Genomic DNA, 7,545 nt, shown 5'->3' with positions numbered 1-7,545 from the left:
GCCCACAGAAAGCCGGAATTGCTTTGAAGTGCTTTGTTTTTGCTGCCGCTCGCTTTGTTTGGTGATGAAGTGTTCACGCAATAAATTAATTTAATGTACATAAAGTGATAATTGCGTATTGATTTCAGCCGCCATTGCGCCCTCTGCTCCTCTGGTTGCTTCTCTATCAATACACGTACGAAGCTGGCTGGACGAACGACTGGCAATGCAAATGATTACGAAGCACTGATGGGCCAGCACAACATATACGCACACGCTTCCCATCCATAGCTGTCAATCGAGGTCGAAACATTTTCCGACAAATAATTTTTCCACTGAAAACTGATTGCGCACAAAAAAGAGCCGATCGCAATCGATTCGACGTCGTGCATCTGCCGCAGTGGGTAACTGGAGCGAGTTACCTGAATGAGGAAGCCACATGTTATGGGTTAATGGTTCACGATGGTGGGGATAGGTTTATGTTACGTGAGCGTTTAAGTGAGGGAAGCAACGAGATGCAAACGATTTAAATTGAATAGTAGTTTTGGCAAGGATTTTTATGTTAAGTTTGATATATCATCCGTAATGCAACAAGTTATCAAGAATTAAATTTTTGAATACCGCTGCATTATATAACATTGTTAATATTAATTTTGAATAAAAAACGAAATATTTTTATAGGCACAGTTAATCTATGATGTATTGGCTATATTAAATAAAAAATATCAAAATAGTTTGCAAGTTCCGTTCTATTGCCAGAGTGTATTTTAAGTTTTGCAATATTTGTGCATAAAGACAAATATATATTTTATTATTTAACTGGGTTTTAGCGATCCTACAAATTTAATTATTTAAATTATACGAATGATTATCGGTCTTAATTATTGCCTGAATAAGGAAACCATCTTATTTATAGTGTATTATTGTTTATTATTTTAGTAATTATATAAGCATTCATTCAACATAAACCGATATTTATGTCGTTCGCGCCCTTGACGTTGTCTGTTGAAATACAATAGAAGAGTTATTAAAATATAAGTTATTGAGAAACTGCATTCCTCAGCACATAACTAGTCAAAAAAAATCCCTCGTGACGATTTGAAAATGGGGATTGAGAATCATTTTCTATAGTTCGGGACACTCACATTTATTTTATTTATTATCTTTATCGGTAAGTATATCATAATTATAAGATTAATGTGTTCAAATTCGGCTAGTATTGTATCCTCATTCCGGTTAAACATAAGTACATATAAATTAAAAAAAAAGCAAAATATGCAATACAATTACTTGGGCTTACTTGAACTCATACTCTCACTTTCTATTGACTAATTAATTTTGTAATGCCAAAATATTATTTGAATTCTTGTACGTCCACTTTATGTAGCTACAATTTAAAACAAAATTTCTCATTCATATGCTTGTTCCAACATTTTTTATTCATTTCATCGAAGGAAAACCATGCGTGACTCACATACACCACACAAGTTTGCCAACAAATGCTAGAGTGGTACTTGTATGATATAATCTTTCGCTAAGATGGTGGTTTTACATGAAAACCCAGGGGCTGTAGGATAAACTCTCGTAAACTACTGTGCGTTACATGAATGGATTCTGGTCAGAATACCCCAGGGTTACCTGCAGTTGAAAGTGAAACAGCAGGTTAATTCCATTTTCATCCGAGGTCTTGGACCTCCCGCCAACAGATTCTGAAACAATCGTAAACCACATTAAAGACCAACCAGTGGGCGCACTGCACAAGCCTCTGCGTTCTTAGCGCTCTGGAGGGGCTGGTAAAGCAAAAAACCAGCAAACCAGCAGGCTCTCTTAAACCTTTCAACCGGATTCGGCCGGACCGGATTTAGAAGCTCGCGTTTCGGGCAGCTGCAAAGTTTGTCCCTCGGCGAACACACGATTGCGGTATTCGCGGTCCTCAATTTTCGTCAGGCTCTTGGTACACCGTGTCGGCAAAAGTGCTACGGTCACTTGCGGTGTCTAACCGTTCATTCGAAGACGTGCTGGGGAGTCCTTTTTTGGAATGTGGGAAGCGACCAGTACCACGTTGGTACCACGATAATACAGTGTGCGTACCACTTTGTGAAGGAGAGCAACGTTTTCATCGTTTTGTAGGAGTCGTACCGGGGTGGTTTAGAACGAGCGAAAGCGGATTTCAACCGAGTAGGTAGTACCCCAAAAGGTCGCCCATTTGGAATGTACGAAAAATTCTCCAAATTGCGTCGACTTCCGCAGTGCGTTAAATTGCGCTTGCCATCGTTGGTTTGACCGGGGGAGCCTGGGAAGGGAGCGTTGTGATGGTGATGCTAGGTGCGATACGCTCTGCCAAACGGCAAATTCAATTAACCAGTTGTCATTACCGATGTACATGGATGGCGTACGTGGGGCATGCTGCGTTTCATATGGCACCGGTACCTATCAACTCCAGCTCCGGCAGCCGGGTTGCGAAGCGTCGGCTTCAGGGAAATTCAGCCGTACCACACGCGACAGCAACTTGATTTTGCCTGACCGCTGTCGAATCGATGTCGACCAAAAATGTACTCCCTTCTGGCGACCATTCCGTCTTCTTGCCGGCACACACACACACAAGCACACAAACACACACTGAAATACACATTGATACACCCATCGGCAAACTGTACACGCGGAAGCGAATTTTCGTGTACCTGGAGGTAGTACCGAGCAGCAACGCCCGGTATCGATCACTCCCCTCTAAATCGGTTCGGTTTGAAATGGAGCTGCGGTCGAAGCTTAGAAATTGTCGAAAATCGAACGCATTACTAACACTCACCCCTTTTATGCTTCATACCTCCGAGCAACCGAAGACCGGCTGCAGGTTTTGGTCCACCAATCGCGCATCGATTATTCAGTGCGATTCCAGTGCGAGCCCGCCGGCTAAATGTGTTGCCAAAAACGTGCGCATGGCTATCGAGCTGGAGTCGCGACAAACCCCAATATTGCTGCTGCTGGTGCACAGCCTCCAGTCTCTGCTGATAGCAAACCGTGCGTTACGCGTTTTGTGTGTGCCGAAAGTCCTGTCAGCCTCCGACCACCGAGGGAATTGAAAATTGACATAAAATCAAACATTTTTCCGAACGATATCTTGTTTACATTAGTATTCACTCGATGCCGGCGTGGTGTGCGAATTTAGCCAGCGGAAAGAGAGGTTAGCAAGTTCAGTGACGCAAAGCCCGTACTTTCGCAAAGTACGGTTCAAAATATTCTGGCAAACAAATACTATTTGGCCCCGCTAGACCTCGAGTTTGTCCCCGGCGTTCCGATATTCTAATCGAAAGTCAACTGAACCCGGCTCCAGTGGGGTGCCGCTAGGCGATGGCCACGTTTCCGGTACCGTAGCGATCGGTCTAAACGCCTCACAACGTACGGCCCAGCATCGCCGCCACAGCGGGTGGGGTGAGTTTCAGTCAGGCGGCAAACCGCATCGCATCCCGTATTGCAGCAACAAGCACCAGCCGTACAGTTTTCAGGCATCTCTAGCCACAAAGCACGGCAGGAAGGCAGCCAGTGGTCGAGGGGATGATTTTCAATTGTTGAACCAATGGGGTGCGAGGAAATGGGGGACGAGGGATGGGGAGAAGGTAACACGCGTGGCTAGCATGCATGCATATTTAGTTGGTGACGCTCAGAATGTCATGCTAAAATTATAAACCAAAACATTGCGCCAAGCAGTGCCGTACCGTGTTATGAAGGATCCGATAATGTTACCAAAGTTAAAGCGCTATGGGTTTGGGGCACTTTTGAATGACACGGGTAGTTGGCTCGATTGCTGTGTCTGTTGTATGAGCTAGGAGTTGTTTGTTTTACTGGTACTTTAAAGTATTTCAAATTGTTTCGTTTCACTTTACCTGCTTGAAATGGTGGTATGCATTGATTGCTTTTATAGCAAACAAAGACACTTGGGTGTGAAAATTGTTCAATCAAAACAAGATTATTCGCCAAATGTTTCTTCAATTGCGTTTGGGTTTCGGTGGCGTTTAATGGTGGAGGATAAGTACCTTTAATCTGTTCAACTGTACTAGTGGTAAGTTCAGATATATGTTGTTAATAGATTTAATTTCTTCACGAATCAGCAGCAGTATTCTTGTTTCGAATTATAACCATAGTATGCATTACGTATTTAAATTTCAGAATCCAGTGATTTAGTGATGCTGTACAACAATAATATGAATATTTAATATTTGTTTATCACGACCAAATGTTTTGCAAATAAAATTGTCTATTTTTGTGCTCCACTCTGTCGATCAGTCTAAACGTAACTTTGTTGTTTACTAATCTTCCTCTTTCACATCTGCCCGGCTAGCTCAGTCGGTAGAGCATGAGACTCTTAATCTCAGGGTCGTGGGTTCGAGCCCCACGTTGGGCGTCATATCTATTTTTAATAATTATCTTAGTTTAATTTTATTTCTGAAACAATTTTTATAAATACCATTAACTTTACTTACGTTTTAATTCAGCAATTATATATAAATAAATAAATGATAAAAATATACAATTTTAAAGCAATTGAAAAAAGTGTATTACGTTTACAATAGTTGAAATAATGTTATAAGAGTTCATAGTGTTTGAGGGATAGTAAAATATGTGTCATAGTACAAATTAATGAGACGGAATAGCTTATCTCTACATGCAAATCTCTCAGAGTTAATACAAAGTGTTTTAACATTTTATGAACCATCGGTCGAATATTCTACACTTATTTCTTAATTTTTGTTGTGGGGTTGATTACGATATCACTAGTAGTATAAATTTGTTTAATTAGTTAATGACTGCCAACTAACAATTTTATTTTTTATGATATTCACGATAGAGTTTATACAAATATTTATAATTATATTATTTTGTGTTATGGCACTATCGTAGTACCATTTTATTCTTGCAAAACATGCTATTTTCTTATAAAATGTGTTGATTTTGATGATTTTATCAAACATAATGTTTGTTGAACGATGTAAGTAAGTGGTATAGTTCATATCTCTTTTATAAGAACAACTGAGATGTCGAGTCGAGATGACAGGTGAAATGATTTTTATTTTCTAAAGTTTATTCGTTCAATGGTAAAACGGATTGTTTTGTCAAAGATGAAAGAGTTAAGAATAAAAAAATTTAGAGAAATACAAATGTGTTACAATTTTGCTTTAAATAATAAATAAAGAATTGGATAATATCCATACCACTTCAACTTGAACTACAACTGGTGCATTTGCCTTTCTATATTACTAAGACATTTTCATGAAAAATTGAATCCAAGTGATGCGGTTTCGATATCAATATATTTAAGTTCATTTAAAGTACGATCTCTTGATGTTAATCCCAATAACGCATTGAACGTGGGAAAACATCCTTTGCTTCTTTGTCCAAAATCTCTGTACCACACGCTGAGGACCGAACGGAACTTCATTTTTATGGCATCATTGTGCCAATTTTTATTCCTTACATTCTTAGTCCGTCCCTGTGCGCCTGAAAACCATATGGTCTGGGCGTAGCAAGGCCAAGCGAGCGCTTTCGTAGCACCGTTCGCTTCCAAGATATTGTTGTCAATTTGAATTTCAAGCAAAAGCATATGTAAATTGAGTGTTCAAGTGTAAGCTTCTCACACCCCCGCACACGGCCTCAAGGGCCACAAGACATCATACAAACCGAACGGACTGGCGAATGAATCTAGAAGAGGATCGAAATTCTCCCACGCCCAAAGATGAGCCCAATCTAGCATTAGGTGAAAGGGAGCATGAGGATCAAGCTTCTGGTAGCTGGAAAAGAATTTAAATTTTTCGCATCCTTGAAATTATCAATTACGCTGGTGCATGCTTGCTTGAAGAACCGGTCAAAGGAAGGTGTACCTTTTTTGCTTTTCCCATGACAGTGCCTCGAGAACATCGTTGCAGCACTCAGTGTAAGCATTAGCTGGAATCGTTTGCGCTTCCGGCATATTACCTGCAACTATATTGCACCCGTGATTGAGTGATAATAAAAAAAAAAACAACTAAGGGTACGATAAACTCAGGTATGCCTGCAAGGAAACTGTCCGAAAGCGTTTCCCATTCACACGCGAGAATGCAAAATGGCCGTTGAAGGTTAAATCCAATGCAGTCGCAGTCGGGACGAGGTTGTAACTAAGCCCAGGCCAGAGCAGCGAGCTCTCGTACCTGTTGCCGGGTTTCGCTGTGCATACATTCTTCCCAAATCGGAGCTACGGGAACGTGTTACGGTACGATGTGAGCAATGCATCTCGTTTTATATTAAATTTAGCAGCATCACCGACAGCATTCCCACCCGTTACCCTCTGAGGATCTGTATGGGTTTTTTGCAAAAGTTTGTGGAGTAATCCCCCCATGCATACACGGTAGCACTATTTCTGCAGTGGCACTCGTCACGCTAAACGGCTTACCGGATCGAGTTTGACCGGAGACGTACCGGGTGAAGTAATAAATCTTGCCATATGTTTGCAGTAAAGTGCATCAACCCGACAACCCCCACTCGACGTAGAATCGAAGAGAGAGAGAGCGAAAGAGTGATGATTAAGACGATGATGATCAGCGATGCCGTTGAGAACATTCAACGAGCTCGAACCTTTGCGCTGCACAGTTCCGGTTGGTGCAGAAAGAACAGCGTTAGGAGTTAGAGCTTCACTTCGAAAGTTAACTTAGGAAAAGGGTTGTAAAACGGCACGAGGCAAGAACCGTACTGTTGCTTCTTGTCCGTATAGCAGATTTATTATTGTAAAGCATAATTATGATGGCAGCGAGATCAACTTACGCCACTGGTAGTGTTTGGTGCTGGAGAGAGTTTAGCGCAGTACATGCAATTCGTATGATCCGTTCGTACGACGATGCACGCAACACGAGCTGAACCGTTCGTATTTCTATTTATGGCATTTTTCATAGAGTTTTGATTTATTTGTCTAAGAGTGACGAGGGACCGGCGGATTCAATGCCTCGTGCCGCGTAAACCCACACGGAGATAAGCGTACTGACTGTTTGGTGCCCCGACATAAACCATCAACCGCGGGGATGCCATTTCTACCGTAAAAGAAAAAACCAACGTCCCGCATGAAACGAGCGTAGATCCGGTCCAGATCGACAACTACGATTCACCAATTGGGGAGCCTTTCAATCGCAAACGTCCGGAAATGATTTCAGCTGCACATCATGGACGTGCCGCTGGGACTGTGCGTGGTGTGCGCTGACCTTTTGGGCGAACATGCACCGAACGCTACCGCACCGAATCGAATCGTACCGGAAAACGTGAGGGTTCTCTCTGTCGACAGAAGAACGCAGGAAAATTTGAATGGCAACTGTTGTTCCGTTCGCCCCGGGTGCTTCCATGATTCAATGAAACGCTCATTGCACTAATGGGCTGTAATAAATGTACGTGGCCGAGCATAAATGCATGCTTGTTTTCCAAATTCTCGCTCGACGCTTGCTGTGCCATTTTCCCAATCTTTACAGCAATACTGCTTGCTTGCGAGTCAGTACATTAGTAGTGTGTACACGCTAGGCAACAAGATGTAATCAAATGGGCCACATTTTGCTA

The 7,545-nt window shown here is 41.9% G+C and overlaps 1 non-coding gene across 1 annotated transcript; it reads left to right on the top strand.

Annotated features, from left to right (window-relative positions):
* The first annotated feature begins 4,305 nt into the window (after positions 1–4,305).
* On the top strand, positions 4,306–4,378 carry Trnak-cuu (transfer RNA lysine (anticodon CUU)). The gene has a single exon. It is a non-coding gene; the product is annotated as a tRNA-Lys (tRNA).
* The last annotated feature ends 3,167 nt before the right edge of the window (positions 4,379–7,545 follow it).

The sequence above is a fragment of the Anopheles gambiae genome, chromosome 2, assembly GCF_943734735.2.
Source record: "Anopheles gambiae chromosome 2, idAnoGambNW_F1_1, whole genome shotgun sequence".
In the NCBI taxonomy this organism is placed as follows: Eukaryota; Metazoa; Arthropoda; class Insecta; order Diptera; family Culicidae; genus Anopheles; species Anopheles gambiae.
This window is presented reverse-complemented; position numbering and strand designations above follow the sequence as displayed.